General features: G+C 42.7%; 1 long non-coding RNA gene across 2 annotated transcripts in view; it reads right to left on the bottom strand.

The window, feature by feature from the left end:
* Positions 1-10,971: 10,971 nt before the first annotated feature.
* The window catches only part of LOC143651677 (uncharacterized), a 46,641-nt gene continuing 40,411 nt past the window's right edge, over positions 10,972-17,201 (bottom strand). Inside the window, exon 3 of one of the 2 annotated variants that reach the window (XR_013160128.1) lies at positions 10,972-11,095. This is a non-coding gene — a long non-coding RNA (uncharacterized LOC143651677). Of the gene's footprint in view, positions 11,096-14,775; positions 15,152-17,201 lie in introns of those variants that run through there. The other variant, XR_013160129.1, reaches the window with a different exon arrangement.

Here is a 17,201-nt window from a genome sequence, read left to right as displayed (position 1 = left end):
AAGGCTGGTATAACTTCTGCTCCATTTCCCGCAAGCTGTATTTTATGTGTCAGGGACATAAAATATGGTACGGTAAAACCATGTAGATTTCCCTCTCCTTATGCTTTTAAAAGTGGATGTTAAACATTTCCTGTCATCTGGCGCAATGAATAAGGGAGGGGAGCATAAGTCGAGAGGGGGGAGGTGTGAACATGACAGTAAACTAGGAAGGCTTTTTCCCCCCAATGATGAGATTTTTGATTATGACTGAAAGGCATAACTAGGTGTGAAGAGTAAGCGGAAACTGTTAAAAAATAATCAGTTCTCTTTAAATAGACTTGCATTCTTGTAATCTCCATTTTGATTGGTTTTAGATTTACTCTCCAACACAAATCATTAGAACTATATCAAGTGGATCAATCTATTTATTTACAAAATATTTAGAGATGGCCACATGTGAACTGGGAGGGGAAGACAGCAGAGACAGAGGCACGTGAGCTTTCTTCAATGAGACTCTCTTGGTTCCAATCAAATACAACCACTTGAAAAACAAACAAGAGCAGCAGTCCTACAGAGATCATTGTATGTGAAAACAAGGGAATTATTTTCAGGGACAAAGTAGGGATAAAGCATGAGTCATCACGAGACATATGAGAGATGTTAAGAAGGACAGACTAAAAATAGTCCCTTTGTCATCTGTTTTCTGCTGTATTCTCTCCCTTTGTCCTAGACTGAGTGTTCTCCTCCTCAAGAAAGAAGAGAGAGGGTTATCAGAGCGAACACAAGCTGGGAGGCAGTGGGAAATCCAAAGTGCAAAGAATTGTAGCCATATTATCACCTTAGCACTGTACAGTTTGCAACATTTCAACAGATTTTAATTGATTGGCTCATCATAAATAGTGCTGGGGCAGGGCAGCTAGTATGACCCCATTTTATAGATGAGGTAACTGAGACACAGGTGGGTTATATGACTAGCTCAGAATCACATAGCTGGTCAGAGGCAGAGATGAGTAGGGGTCAGGAACCATGGAGCTGCAAGCAAGAATGTGTGTCAAGGGGCCTGGGCAGGAGTCATTGCACTGTGTCTGTTAGCCATGGATGTAAGTCTACTTCCACGCCTTGAGGACTCACAGCCTGGTATTACTCACTCGTTAATTCTGTCCCTGTACAATGAGGAAACAACTGGGAACAAGACAAATCCTTTTCCTCAAAGAACTTCAGACACCTGGCATGGGATAGCTACATGGAGACCCAGCTCTGAGTCCACCAGCAGGGTGAATCATTTGAAGTGTGGTCCTGCAGGGGACGATGGTTTAATATAATCCATCCAATCTTCTCATCCTGTTCCATGATATAAGCCATAGCACATACCTTACATTATCTCAAAGAATGCAATTGCATGGTTGAGATAATTGACTGGCCCGCAGGTGGGTGGAATTGGGAGGGAATGAGTATTCCTTAAAGTCCTGGAAGACAGGCAAAATGATCAACCAATCTGTTCAATCATAGACATCACTCAAACACCAAGCTAGGATTTTAGGGGAGGCTTCTTGTTCCTGTGGAGAGGGAGAGACATGTGGAACATGGGGACCCAGTCTTTGATGAGGAATTACTGGATGAGACAGGCTATTGAACAGTGACTCTGAACTTGCATAGGGTGGGACTTTGGACTCTCGACTGGGATGAAGTAAGGTTATTGATAGGCAGGTGACAGAACTACCACGTGGAGAAGAATGCCAGACTTAACAACCAGCCCTAGAATGCCCTAATTATCCATAAGGGAAATTGGAGTCACAATACGAAACAGGGTGTGGTAGTCAGATTCAGTTGTCAACTTGGCCAGGTGAAAGCACCTAGTTCTGTTGCTGTGGACATGAGCCAACGGTAGGTGAATCTCATCTGTTGCTAATTACATCCGCAGTCGGCTAGGAGGCGTGTCTGCTGCAATGAGTGACGTTTAACTTAATTGGCTTGTGCTTAAATGAGAGAACGCAATGTAGCACAGTCTAGCAGCTCAGCATTCCTCATCACAGCACTTGCAGCTCAGCCCAGGCCTTTGGAGAAGTCACCCCGGGGAAAGTTGTTGGAACCCAGGGGCCTGGAGAGAAGACCAGCAGAGACCATCCTGTGCCTTCCACGTAAGAAAAGAGCCTCAGTGGAAAGTTAGCTGCCTTTCCTCTGAAGAACCAACAAAATAAATCCCCTTTTATTAAAAGCCAATCCGTCTCTGGTGTGTTGCATTCCGGCAGCTAGCAAACTAGAACACAGGGTCACTGGGGAGGGAGGGGATATAGATGGGGATGAAGGTAAAGTTCTTGTGCCATTTCTGAGTCAAGCATCATTCTGTCTATCAGTTGTTATAAGGTGGAGGAATTGCTGCTATGTGATTTCTACTCAGAGTTATGTGCATGACCCCACTTGTTTCCTAGAAAAGCCCTAAAAGGGAGGTTTTGTTAACTCCATTTTCAATGTGAAAACTGAGGCTTAGAGAGCTTAAGTCATTGTCCTTAGTTCTGCAGGGGCAAAACTGGGGTGGAAATCAAGTCTAATGCCAAATATCCTGATATTTCTACCCTATGGAGTTTGATAAGAAAGACAGTGAATCCATGGGTGGGTAGAGAAATGAGCCAATTACAGGTGATGGAGATGAAAAAGGCAGGGGAATCTGGGTGGTATGGAAGCTGGTGTTTGTGGAAGCAGAGAGAGCTTATATATATATTAAGGGTTTTTGGAATCTTGGGAAGCAATAAAGCAAACCGGGCTACAGAAGTCAAACTTATGATCTTGTCCTGACTAACATCATCTTCCAAGCAGCTAAGCTATCTGACCACAGACAAATGGTCAGTGAACTGTACATTTTAGAGTTATCATATATTTTAGAGCCATTGTCATTGTCACAAAACAAGAGGAGATTGAATGGAGAGCCTGGATGGATTGAATAAGTCTTCACATCCCAGCTACAGCCACAGGACCTGGCTGAATTTGAGCATGGCATGACCAGGCTGGCATGATTGACAGATGGACAGAATGTTTTACCCAGAAATGTGCCCTCCCCTCAAGAGCTGTGCTGGTAGAAATGGTTTTTCATACAATGTTGTGATGTGCCAAAATATTATCCCCATTTTATAAGTGGTGCTCATTACAGCAATAGGTGTCCAAAAGAATGGGAAACCACCTGTATTAATTAGTCAGGGAACTCCAGAGAAACAGAAGCAACAGGTTATATTCATGTATTGAGAGAGAGTGAGAGAGACAGATGGTTCATGGAACCCTTGGGTTTAGAAAGTCCAAATTCTATAGGGCAAGATAAGAACTTCTGATGAAATTTTTGATGAATTTCCCAGAAGAAGCTGGCTGGCTGAAGTAGAGATAGAATTTCTTTCTGACTGCTGAAGCCATCAGTTTTCCCTTTAAAGCCTTCAACCGATTGGAAGAGACCTCTCATTGCTGAAGCAATCTGCCTTGTTGATTGTAAGCACAATCAGTCATAGATGCAATCAACTGATTAATGATTCAAGACCACAAAGTACCATCATAGTAACAATCAGGTCAGTGCTTGTTTGACCAAACTACCGGACACTATCAGATAGCCATGTTGATACGTAAACTTCACCATCACATACCACCTTAGTATTCAACATTAAAGGAGAGTTAATATTTCAAATACATTCATACAACTGGGCTGATACCTATTAACACACTATTTATCAAGGGTATTTCTTTTTAACAATGCAGAAACGATGTATGCATTACTGATAGTGAAAATGAATTTGTTTTCTAATAGACAATAGAATATGTGGGGCAGAACCAACTTTCCAAGCACCTAAAATATGTTAGGTATTTTCAAAAAAATTTTATCACTCAATCCCCACCATAATTTGCATCTTTGCTATTATCATCAGCATCATTCAGATAAGGAAACCGAGGATTGTTCTTGTAAATGTCATACCCAAGTTCACGCCAGGCATAACTGCGTCTGTTCTGTTTCCTGATATTGCCTCCTGACCAGGCTTCAGAACAGGCTGCTCGTGTGTGGAAAGGAGCAGTAAGTTCTGGTGTATCAGGGAGATGAGGAAAGGACCCAATTGTGAAGAATTATGTACAGAGTGGAGGACTCTTAGATTTTCCCCATCTTTTTATATGAATTCTCATTGTTTTGCTACCATGCTAAAACTTTCTTTTCTTCTTTAATAAGTTCTGGCCTTTGAAAACCATGTTCCTCTTAATTCTGGATGTGTCATTAACATGAAAATAAGCCCTGCTCCTTCCTCCTTGTTAGTCCCCTAATTAAGCTCTGGTTCAGTTTTCTTCAAGGGGCGATAACACCTATGTGTTCAGTCCTCTGCTCTTTTCAAAGCCTCCTTTTTGCCACTCATGATTATAACCCCAAAAGAGAAACTTTGCTTGTCCATATATTACGGTTATTAATTATAATAATATTAGTAAGTGAACTAGTGATAATATGGCTTAATTTGGACTGTGTTATGCAATTTATAAAGTCATTTCACCTACAATAATTTAAGATGCTCCATAGGATACAGGCAGTGAGAAATTTCAACAAGTACTGCTTTTAGATTGGTCTTACAGTGAGATGAATATTTGTGTAATAGAAAAAAATAGGCCTTTAGTCCATTCTGGATATTTTTCCATTTATATCTGGAGAATTAAATGAAACTGACACATACCAAGGGGCGCACATTAGGAGCTGGTGGGGGATATGAAGATGAACAGGCCATCATCAGTGCCCAGGAGGTGCTTTGGTCTTTTGGGAGAGAAGATACTTAAGCTCTTGGAAAGAAAAATAATTATGAATGATTTGAGTGATAGTTCAAGGCTGGTTTATATGAAACGTCTCAAGGGGACTAACCAAATTGATTGATAACCAGAGACGTTCAGGCGACAGACAGAAGCAGAATCCTGCTGCTCCAGTACAGAGAGGTTCTTAGGAGGACTTAGGCTCGATGTGGGCTCTCAAAGTCACATCCCCGCTTGGCAGAGATGGGCCGTGTTCCCCCTTCGCTGGGGTCTGACAGGCTGGAGTTCAAGTCCATGTCAATGCATCACTAATGGAATTAATTTGGGGCAGCTCACTGAAAACCGTCCAAGCCTCACTGGCTCCTTTGCTCCATGGCGATGATGATACTTAGTTCCTGAAGCAGCCAGAATGAGAATGAGCCAGCTGCTGCCTTGGTGGTAGGCCCTCGGGATATGCTAAACTCCTTGCTGCCATACCCCTCTCTCAGGCTGGGCCCCAGGTGGCTGAGCACCAAGAGGAAAAGCTTTGCACATCACATAGCATCTGGGTGGGAATATTGTATGTAGATCTGTTGTTCTCTGTAAGTTGAAGAGATCCTGAAGGGAACAGATGGGAGGCACTGAAGGATAAGAGGTTTTGGGCCAAGGCTAAGGGAGAATGGGCCCTTAGCGGGTCTGCTCATGACAGCCTGAGGAGTTCCCTGGGGGAAGGGGCCACCTGAGGGAGGGGATCGGCAGGTACCTGGTGGAGGGGCTCCTGGAGGTTACCTGGTGCCTGTCCTCTAGCTCAGGCCACAGACTGAATAAGGTCCAGCCTTGCAGAAAGGGCTGCAGGCAGAAGCCAAAGGCATCCTGGAGTATGGAGATGTGGGGGGCATGAGCTCCGCTGCTCCCAAACCTCTCTAAGCCTGTCAGAACCCACAAAGCAAAGCCAGCCTCTTTACCTCCCCTCATGGCCAAACACCACACAGCTCTGGTGTCTTGAGGGAGACATGCCAACTGCAAGTGGGCACCAGCTCCAAGTGGGCACCAGGTCCAGGTGGGCACCAGGTCCAGGTGGGCATCAGCTGCAGGTGGGCATGCATCTGCTAGGCAAGTCAGGCCACACAGGTATTTTATAGAACCCCCAGGGAAGCAGCAGCGCCCCCTGGTAGAGGGGGACTGCTTTGCAAGTACAAGGAAGTCACCCTCTCGGATTTGTGGAGGGTTCATTTCAAGACACTGGCTTGAGAGTAGGGGCCAGTGGGCGGAAATTTCTATCATGACTCCATTTGATCCCAAGTAGAGGATATGTGGGGCAAGTCAGAATACCCGACTGCAGTGGGGTCACTAAAGATCCAGGAAGATCTCTGCCACGTCTCTCCAGTCCCCAGCTCTGGCATGCACACCTGCACATGTCTCTCATCTACCTTATAGCCTGGAGGTGTGGGCAGAGGCAGAGCTGGTTTCCAGGTCCCATGGGGTAAGCAGGCCGTAGCTGTCAGATGCCGCAGGCAGCAACATCTTAGGATCAAGGTAAAACGATAATTGCTGGTCTATCTTTGGTTTGCAGAAAGTTTAGCAGTTTCAAAACATGTCAAGTCCGGAGGATGTCACTATACTGATGACAGAAATCAGCAATTCCATTCTCTGCTTTTATTTAAATTGATGGGTTTTTCTTTTCTTTTTTGATTTTGGCAAAAATAACACATGCCTCTTGGAAATAATAAAAATTATGGAAATTACAGGGAAAGATAAATGAGCCATCATCCTAAATCCCAGAAAGTGGCATCTTCTCATGCTTGCTTATAGCTAGATGTAAAATTGTACACAAATGATGTAGTTTTTTCCACTTATCAATAAGGAAGAATATTTCTCCATGTCATAAATACAAATACATATAATTTTTAATGGAAGCACATTATTCCCTTTTATATGTGTCCTATAATTTGTTCAACAAATCCTTTTCTTATAAGAACATTTACTTAATCTTAGTATATTTTCAGAATTATGGACAAAGGTGAGATTAAAAATCCTTAGGCAAATTTCTTTGGCTTTCGTTTCATTATTTGATTACTTTAAACTCCTAGAATTGGGATGGCTGGGTCGAAGTTGCTGTCTGTTACGCAGGGCATTGGTGCTCAGCAGTGGTTTCATTCTACACCCTGCAGAGCTGCAGAAAGGGTGAGTGGGGGCTCCACAGGGCGCCAGCAGGACCCCAGGCCTTCTCCCTCACAACGACCAGAGTAGGTCCAGTATTATCAGTTTCATAGATTGGGCTCCACATAAGGTTGAGTTGAACAATGGTTTCCTAAGCTAAAAACATAAAGTTTGAACACTACAGGTAAATTCACATTGCAAATGATGGCAACTTGGTGACAGCCGTTAGCTGAAGACAAGCACACTTCCTGCAATCTGTGTGACCTTGAACTGCTATGCTCTTGATTTTCCAGTGACTCAGGGAAATATGGTCTTAATTGCCAAAATAATGTTGATGATTTCCATTGAGGTAAGAGGCCAGAATTGGACTATTTTTAATCAGGATCTGAGGAAATGCACATAAGGCAAGCAATGGACGGAATTCCAAAACAAAGACTGGAAATCTCGGTATTCTCAGAATTGATAATATCTTGCTATAGTCAATTCTATAGCAGATTAGGGCAGAGAGCTGTTGCTTCTTCTCTCTCTCTCCTTCCCCTGTTCCTTCTTCTCTCTCTCTCCTTCCCCTGTTCCTCTGCTTCTATACCTTTCGTTCTGTTCATTCCTGTAAGAGCAAACACTTAAGTGCACCCGAGGAAAGACCCAGCCTACCTACCCCTCAGGGCAGCTGGTCAACTGAGGGTCTTCCCATCACCTCAGCATCAGGAAATGCGAAGTCATTTCCATGGTGAAGCCAGAGTCCCCCCACCCCCCAACCCGTGGGGCCAGCCCTGGTTGAGGACCCGAAATGGACAGTCAGTGTCCCCAGCCCTCGGAAAGGAAAGACCTTCAGATCTTTAGTCAAAGTGAGGGAACAACAGTTCCGCCTAAGCAGTCAATTTTCCTAATGAGCTATTAGAAGCTGTTTTTGTGCTGAACATGCTGCCCTCATTATAACTGTGCTTCCCAGAAGCAAAGCTCTCTCTGCCCATCGTAATGAGCAGCACGCTGGAGTGAAACACAGTTTTAATGAGTTACAGCATGGATGTAAAATGGAACAACTTGCATCTGAGAGCACCTCAAAGGAGGTGATGCCTGATGGGTGCAGTTTACCTCCATGGAGCAAACCACATGGAGCCAAATGGGAAGAAACCAAAAAAGCTTCACCATCCACGGCACCCTGTCTGCCAGGTGAGAGGGGAGGCCCCTCGGGCTGAAAGAGGGAAATTTATTGTGATCTTGAGAAAGAGAGAGATGAGGTAATTGCAAACTATAAGCATGGCATTATTTATGCTACTGTCCAATACTCAAGCTTGCTGCCTGCCCTAGAGCATGCCAAGAGGGAACGGACTCATTATCCCGTCATAGTGAGCATGAGTGGAGGGAAATGAAGATGGAAAAGACCGATGGATGGTGTGCTAGATTTGGCTTATGCCAACTCAAGAGTCGAATGTTGAACTTTCAGGAAGTTTGCAAGGTGGTTGTTAAATAGAGTCACTATTAAATGTTAAATAATGTGAAATTACAATTAAATTTTAAAATATCAAAAACTAGGGTAAAAAATACTTTAAATGTGTCAAGTCCTAGTTATTGTACTACATTTAACCATGAACGGCTCTCTTGGGGTTGCTAATGTGTAGTGTATCCATATGATATGATGGAAATGCAGACACATATAATGCATAACATGTGCTACTTGTCCCAACTCCACATTCAGAGATATCACTTTGGTAGCTTCAAAGTGACCATGGGGGGAGTTGAAACAGCATGGAAATCAGCACACACTACAAATCAGGGACTGATTTATTGTTCCGTTGATTGTCTGGATTTAAGGAAGTAATGGAAAAAATGTTAATAATGCAGATTAAACTTGAAAGTCTGTCTTGCTTTTAGATTGTGAATAGCATGTTGAAAACAATTGATAAAATATTCTATCAGTATGTGAGAACTATTATCCAATTCAACAAAGAAATCACTCACATCAATGATGAGTGAGTGAAAATCCCACATATGTCTTTGTTGTTTTATTTTCGTCTTATTCATATAGACAAAATATCAACTAATGTTCACGTGGGAACTATGCTTGTTCATCAACTGAAACCATGTTTTGGCTACAGATGTGAGATTAGCAAAACTCCAGGCAAGCAACAGTTGGCTATGTAGAAATTATAATAAAGAGTAGTGAGTATTTTATTATTTGTAAATTGTGGGCTATATGTCCTTTATATCAGTAAAATTTATAGTAAATATGAGGTGTATATATACATGCGTGTGCATCACTTTTTTCCTCTTTTTTCATCACAGTTGCTAAACATTCACCAGCAGACCACAGAAGAATCACTCTGTCTCCAAGGACCTATGGCCACTGAGCATCCCAGGGTGGAATAGTGAGGGTTTTGGAGTCAGGCACCCAGATGTACATCAAAATATGGGTTTTGCTTCTGACTTGCTGTGTGACAATGAACTTTTGCTTATAGTGACTGAGTTTTAGTTTATTCATCTGCTACACAGAGATACTAATACTCACTTTTAACAGTTGCAGGTAATAGAATATGCGATGTGATCCAGTGTTGCATAAGAAAGGGCCCGTCATTTAGCAGCCCATCATTATCAGTTTATAACCATTAGTGTTGTTGTTGTTGTGAGCAAAGGTTTTGCAGGTCCAGTTCAGTTCCAGACATGCTGCAAGGTCCAGAGATGCTCTGTTGGTGGGTTTTGGAGATGCATGACTAGAGAAGCCTTCAGAAGGATGGTTGTCCAGCATCACCCGTGAAGGACCTGGCACCTCAGCCTGACTTGGGGAGGAAGGATGCTGGTCAATGAGCATCTATTGCTTCACATGCAATATCTTAGTTGACCTCTGTGCCAGTTCTATAAAGGGATGTGAAAGATTTTACTTTTCAACGATGCCCATATGATCATTGGTGGATTTGAAATTCAAGCTCAGGGTCCCCTGACAAGAAATTCTAGCTCTTCACATTGTTTTACATTTTCTCTGATTATTGATATACTAACTAGATAGATCCCAAAGGGACAGAGAGGATAGGGGAAAGAGAGGGTAGGAGCTGACCATGGTGGAGACTCCTGAAGATTACTGAGTGCTTGTTTGAAATGGCTGAGGTGGAGTGGGGCAGGAGGAACTGATAGTTTAAAAAGTGGAGGGGCTGGGTTTGTGCTTTCAAAACAATTCTCTCTCTTAGCATATATATGAAATCCCAATCCTGGTTTTGGAGTTTACAGCTGCTTCTGTTATGAACATAACACATTTCCACCTGGGGGTTGAATTGATGCATCTGTTTGACAACATGGTCCAGGGTTATAATTCTTTGAGGTCCAGCTCTCAAGCAGCAGCTCTGAGGACTTGCAGTATTTCACCCCCCACTCTGCTGCATAAGGAAACTGCAGAAAGCCTAATCTCTCTCTCTGAAGCTTCTGCAAGGAGCAGCTGGCTTCCATTCCTGGCATGCAGCTGCTGCAAAAGGCAAAGTGAAAGCTGGCCTGGGATTAACTCTGTTTGAGAAAGCAAGTTGGGCTACTGATAGGTGTGCCCAGTTTTTTCCCTCGGGGGTCTATTTGCACCTTTATTCTCGGCCTTTTACATGTCTTCAGTGACTTCTTTGCACTCTTAAGTCTCAATAATATTAACCATAATCATAATCATTTTACTTGAGCTGCTAATATTTATTGAGCACTTGCTACATTGTGTGCTATACACTTATTCATCATAAATAATGTGTGCAATAATCCCATGGAAAGGGCACCATTACTTCTCCCATTTTGCCCATAGGAGCACAGAGGTACAGAGGAGGTGAGTAGCTGGATTTGTACCCAGGCAGTGTGCAACAACGCTTCTCATTCCTTGGTGCTGTACTTCATCCACATTGTCAAATAACATCAAGGAGGAAGGAGAGGATGGGGAATTGATTAGCTAACAATAGCTTTCAATTACTGAATGCTTACTTGGTGCTTGATACCTTGCTAATACTCAAGTTTAACAATCTTTACAATAAGACCATCTCTTACAGATGACCATTCAAAAGATCACAGAGGTGAAGTACCTTGCCTTGTACAGTAAGACCCAAGTATGTGTGATGCTGATCCTATCTCTGCTAAGCTTTTCTCAAGGCAGGCCCTTCCTTTGGAACCTGTGTCTCCCAGCCTGGTTACAGCACAGCTTTGCCTGGTTCTCCAAACTCACATGGCTTGATCAACTTGTCTTGTCAACTTTCTTAAAATAGAGAACCTAAAGGAAGGAATAAATGCCAGTTAACAAATTGCATAGAGGTGACCTCCCAGCTGAGCAAGACTCCCCTGTCTCATTGCACTAGGGCACTTGCACCCCTTTTCCTAGGCAAGGAGTCTTCCTGAGCTGAGATGGTACCTGACCTGGAATGCTCACTCCAATCTAGAGCTGGTCTTTCATCTCTAGAATCCTTGCAAGTTTTTCTGTTCCTTTGAGGTTCAGAAGCTGCTTAATCTATACTATGAAGACCTCTCTAACTCCATAATAAATTTGGGTGACTCTTCCTGTCCCTTCCCCCAGAACTGGGCGTATAACTCCTTTTAAGGTATTTACTCCAGTGTGGTTTATTTACCTACTTGGTTCCGTGCAGGTGGGAGATCTATTTTCTATATCCATAATACCTGTACCATCTGACAGAGGGGGAATCAAGAACATTTATTCATTTAACCAATTTTAATTGAACACCTACTTCTAAGTGCTTTATGGTGATTGACTCAATTCCCCAAACAACTCTGTGGAATAAGTACTATTATATCCACAACAAATGGGGAAATTCAGACACAGAAAGGATGAGTCACTTGTCCATCATTACAGAGCTAATAATGGAAGAGCTGAAATTTAAGTCTGAGAAGTTCTGGCTCTAGAGTCTGTGTTTTTAATCTTCCTATATACTTCCACTATTCTTTACCATACATAGTTTGAAGCCTTGGGAGAAACAATGTCAAGAAGACAGACAGGTTTCTGCTCTCATAGAGCTTATGTTTCCACAGAGCCAGGCCAGGATACACAAATATGTGTGAAGAGACACTTGCTACACCTACTTGCAGCATCTTGGCTTGCAGGATCCAGGTTTAGGGAGAAGGATGGTCCAGGGGTTGGAGAGGAATGAAGGAGGAACAAAGTAAGGGTAAAAGGATTCAAAGGCCTGCTCAGCTGAACCATGCAAACTCAGGCAGATGCCAACTCAGTTCAGTTTGAGAGGTTCCAGTATAAATGGAGCTATGTTTGGCTTATTGATAGATGAATGATTGATTGAATAAGGGAGATCAGAGTTCCATGCTTCTCACAGGACCAGAGACTGCCCATATGGAGGTGATGGGAAATTGCAGTTTTTTATATCTGAGTGTGGATGTAATGTGTGAAAATCAGAGCCCTGCTCTCATACTGTCCTAGTGTGGACACATGGCCCCAGCCTTGCCTTGCAGTAGCTGAGAGCATGACCTACCACGTATTACTTATGCTTACTTGGGTAAGTACCTGCACCTCTCTACTCCTCAGCAACCTTGGAGGATAATGCTTGTGTCTACTGCATAGAGCCGTTGTGACGTGTAATTGCATTAATACATGTAATGCATGTATTAGAAGAATGCTGGGCACAGAGTAAGTGCTCAGTTAATATTGACCATTACCGTCACTGCTGAACTCTTCCATTACGTGAGACGAAGAGTCCTCCTTTGGGTTTCAGTCGGTTTGAGTGTGGTGTCTGCCACTTGTTGCCAAAAGAATCCTGACTGATAGACTTGCAGTTTAAGAGGTTCCTGAAGCTCTAGAATGACTCAAATGCCTCTTATGTGAAAACAATGTGATGTTCGGGAAGAATAAATTGGACAGGTAATCCATCAAGGAGAAGAATTTGGGTGCAAGTTTACAGCTTAGAGCGATTCTGAAACTTGGTGCACTTGGGAGGGCTTGTTAAAACACAGATTGTTGGGTGCCCCCACTCCCATGAGTTTTTTATTTAACAAGTCTGGGATTTCCAGCAAATGCCTAGTTGATGATGAGGTTTCTGGTCTTTGCACCACACTTTGAGGACTGCTGGATTAGATCAAGGGACAAAGAGGGATTTATTCAGTTTAATTCAATAAAGTCTTATGTCATGCCTACTGCATGCCAGACACCATTCTGAGCACTTTTCAAATATTACCTTATTTAGTTATCATGGCAGTTTTAGGATATAGTTACTATGACTGTCTTACAAATGAGGAAACTGAGGCACAGGAAGATTAAATGACTTAACCTAAGACTTGTTATTAGAGACCCAGCCAGGCTGGACCCACAGGTTGCTCCTAACTTCAATTTTACATTGCCTATCAGTATTTTCTGTTATACAGAGAATTAAAGCATTCAAAGTTGGCACTATTTGAATGCACTGAAAGAAGATTTGAGAAATGTTTATGCTTAGACCCTGTATTAGTTTGTTAAGCTGCCAGAAAGCAATATATCAGAAATGGAATAGCTTTTAAAAAGAGAATTTAATAAGTTATAAGTTTTACAGTTCTAAGGATGTGTAAGTGTCTAAATTAAGGCACCAAAACCTTCACTCAAAAAAGGCTGATGGCTTTTCTGAACATCTCTGTCAGCTGGGAAGTCATGTGGCTGGCATCTGCTGGTCCCTTGCTCCTAGATTCTGTTGCTTTCAGCATCTGCCCTTGTGGGGGTTCCTCACTTTGCTTCTCCAGGGATGGCTTTCATCTCTTGGCTTCCCTGGGCTCTCTCCAGGTCCTGGCTTGCTTGACATCTCATGGGAAACCACATGGCAATGTCTGCTGGGCTCCAAGCATGTCAAAACATCCGTGTCTCTGTTCTCCAAGTGTCGCCATCTGTGTCAGCTCTGAACTCTCTCCAAAATGCTTCCTCTTTTAAAGGACTCTAATAAACTAATCAAGACCCACCTGGAATGGGTGGCATCATGTCTCCATATAATCAAAAGGTCATACCTGCAATTGGGCATGCCATGTCTCCCTGGAGATAATCTAATCAAAAGTTTCCACCTACAATTTTGAATCAGGATTGAAAGAAATGGTTGCCCCCACAAGATAAGATCAGGATTAAAACATGGCTTTTCTGGGGGTATATAACAGCTTCAAACTGGGACTGACTCCTACCCTAAAAGTGAGGTTCTCTAGATCCAAATAGCTCTGCCAACTTTAAAGGGCCACTGGGGAGACTTTGAGGCAACGTGAGCCTTGAAGCGTGAGAACGCCTCTTTGTGATGTTGTCTATGGGGACTCCACATTTCTAGAGTTTCCCCAAGAAAGACTCTTTCTCTGCAGAGCTCAGGATGTGGGGAAGGTCTGATGGAGAGAAAGTTTTGCCCTTCTCCACTCTTCTCCACTGCAAGTACCAGGACTGCTGGGAGGGAGCAGCCACCAGGAGACAGAGGTTAAATGCTGCTTCTAACTAAAATCTGATAAGATCTTTAGTGACAATTAGCACCTTGTCAGCTCCTGAGTGTAGCAACTCTACTTGCTTCACTTCATTAAGCTCCTTCCCTGTCTGCCTGTTTCAAATTAGTAAGGGAAACTCAGCCCAGGTTTGGTGAAGAGGCACTTTGGGAATTGTGTTTTGTGCCCAGAATGTCATTTCCAGGGGGTTTCTGTTCATTTGTTGGTTATTCTTGGAGAGGAAAGAAACTCGTATGAAATGTGTGCTGCTTCCTATCCTATAAAGTGCTTGTGTATCCGTGTATATGGCCCAGATCTAGAGCTGGAAGAGACCTTTAGAGACAATCTGGTCCTTTCTCCCATTTCCTCACCCAGCAATGCCTCTCTCCTCCAAAGTCACCCCATTTACAAAAGAGGCAACTGTGTTATAGAGAGGAAAATGGAGCCAAGTCAAAACAAGAGCTCTGGAGAAGGAAATACCTTTTAATAAATGATAATCCAAATGTTGACCTTTGAATGAGTCTAGTTTTGCAGCAAAGCGATTACCTGCTTTAAGTCAGTTGAGGCAAAGTGCCTAGATTTTCCATGACCTTTCCAAAGTACAATTTTCCCCTTGGGGGTGTTATAGAGTCACTTGGGTTATGGGGACTAACATAGTAAAAATAACTCAACAGGGTCATTGGCCTTTGCTTTGAATTTGTTTTTGTTCTTGTTTAAAATACCACAATTCCTGCAGCACAGGAAGCAGTTCAGATAAACTTGAAGTTGTAATGGAATTTTCTTCCATTCATGTGTTTGTTCATTCTTTCATTTGTCGTTGGTTTGCTGAGTGTCTACTGCCCCTGTGAGAAGTTCTTTGCAGAAAGATAAAGAAAAGGATACCTGGATGTCACTACAATAATGAGTGAGAAAAACATGCTTTAGACAGTATACAGTGAATTCTATATAAAGGATTAGCAATTACTATGGATACGAAATGCACTAAGTGTTTTTTATTTTATTTTAGGTTATGTGTTATTCTCTAAAGCCCTATGAAATAGATATAACAGGTGAGAAAACTGAGGTGTAGGGAGATTAAGTAAATTTTCCAAGATCACAGAGCCAGTCAGTGATGGAGCCAAATTCTAACCCAGTCTATTTAGGTTTGATATTTGTTTTCTTTCTGCCCTGCCATGAGCTGCCCATAGCAGCGATAGGATAGGGTGTTAGGTGAATATCGACACATACACACATATGTACTTCCATGGTACAAGGAGGGCAGAACCAGCTGGGGTGTCTAGTAAAGGAACCATATAAGAGTGTCATGGATCAAGTTATGTCCCCACAAAGCTATGGTCAAGTCCTGATCCCTGGGCCATAACATGAACCCATTTGTAAGTGGGATCTACCAGGACGTTATTGGTTAATGTGAGGCCAAACTGAATTAGGATGGGCCTTAATTTGACAGGAGTCCATATAAGCAGAAGAAATCTGGACAGTCGGTAGGAGACAGAGGGAGACAGCTGGCCACATGATGGAGATAAAAACTGAGCTGTGGACAGCCAACCAACTGCCACCAGGTCATTACAGACTCCAGAGAAAGCCTGATCTTGCTGGCCTTTTGATTTGCACTTCTAGCCTCCAAAACCATGAGAAAAAATAATTTCCTGCTGTTCAAGCCAACTAGTCTGTGGTCTTGTGATAGTAATCTTGGCAAACCAAGTCACATAGGCTGTCCTTGGGTAGCTCAGCAGAGGGGTAACGGAGAGCACTCCAGGTGGAGGAAAAGCACAAAAACGTAATGGGGCTTGGAACATGTCTGTAGAACTATACGCACATGTAATGTTTGTCAAGAAAAAAGGTATTGTATAAAAAGAAAAGGGAAATGAGGATTAAGAGACAATTTGGGGCCAAATAATGGGGAGTGTTGAAGGATAAAAGCAGGTATCCTGAACTGGAGGCTTTGCCTGTTGGACCTTGATAGATAACTATCTGCCATAATTTCATGAGAAAGTGTGACATTTTCCTGTGTACCTCAAGGAACTGCTTCAGATTATTGACATTGCCCCAATTTTTTATGCAATGATGTCAGTGGTGGCACAAGCTGTTCACCATCCCATTTAGTCATAATAAGCATTAACACCAGGAAGAAAACCCAAACAGTCTTGAAATTGCACCCCTATCCCTTCCCTCTAAGAAACCTGAGTCCGGGACATCCCCTGTCCATGCACCCCACACTGAACATCACTGAGGGTGCTGCAGACAGTCATGCCCTTCCCAGGAACAGGTATTTTTGATGTCCAGACTCTTCCCCCTGAAACACTACCCTCATTCCCACCTCCTCCACTCACAGCCCATCTTTGTCACCCTCTGGAGACATCCTCACTGACGGATTCATTCCTCAGTCTCTTTCTTTTTAAGATAGCACCAACTCTATCTCCTTCCCCTTCTCTTCTCTAGCCACCTCTGGAGTACAATCACCCTGATGTTGGTGCATTAATCCTCATGCCAGGTATTTGCTTTGTTTGCTTAGCTTAATTAACGCACATTGTTCAATATTATTATCTTCAGAGAATTCTTTAAAAATCCGGGGGAATTAAAGAAAATCCACATAGTGTGTGCCCCATACTGACCATGATATCTATCCCTTCATATTTCATTTAGGCAGAATATGATTGAATAGAAAATATAGGGAAGACTTTAATAAGAACAAGAAGAGAAGATGTCTGTCACTGAAGGCAACACAATTATGGTATGGGTGAAAGGAAAGGGTTGAAGATAGAAGTCTGTGCCTGTATTAGTACCTGTGAGCAGCCCCAAATTACCTTGATTTTATGTGTATGAACATTGTAGGTCTTTTTTTTTGTTTGTTTGATTAATTAACGGAAAAAAAGAAATTAACCCAACATTTAGAAATCATACCATTCTACATATGCAATCAGTAATTCTTAACATCATCACAT

Source organism: Tamandua tetradactyla, chromosome 12, assembly GCF_023851605.1.
Source record: "Tamandua tetradactyla isolate mTamTet1 chromosome 12, mTamTet1.pri, whole genome shotgun sequence".
NCBI classification, from domain to species: Eukaryota; Metazoa; Chordata; class Mammalia; order Pilosa; family Myrmecophagidae; genus Tamandua; species Tamandua tetradactyla.
The sequence above is the reverse complement of the archived record's forward strand: the minus strand, read 5'-3'. Positions and strand labels throughout refer to the sequence as shown.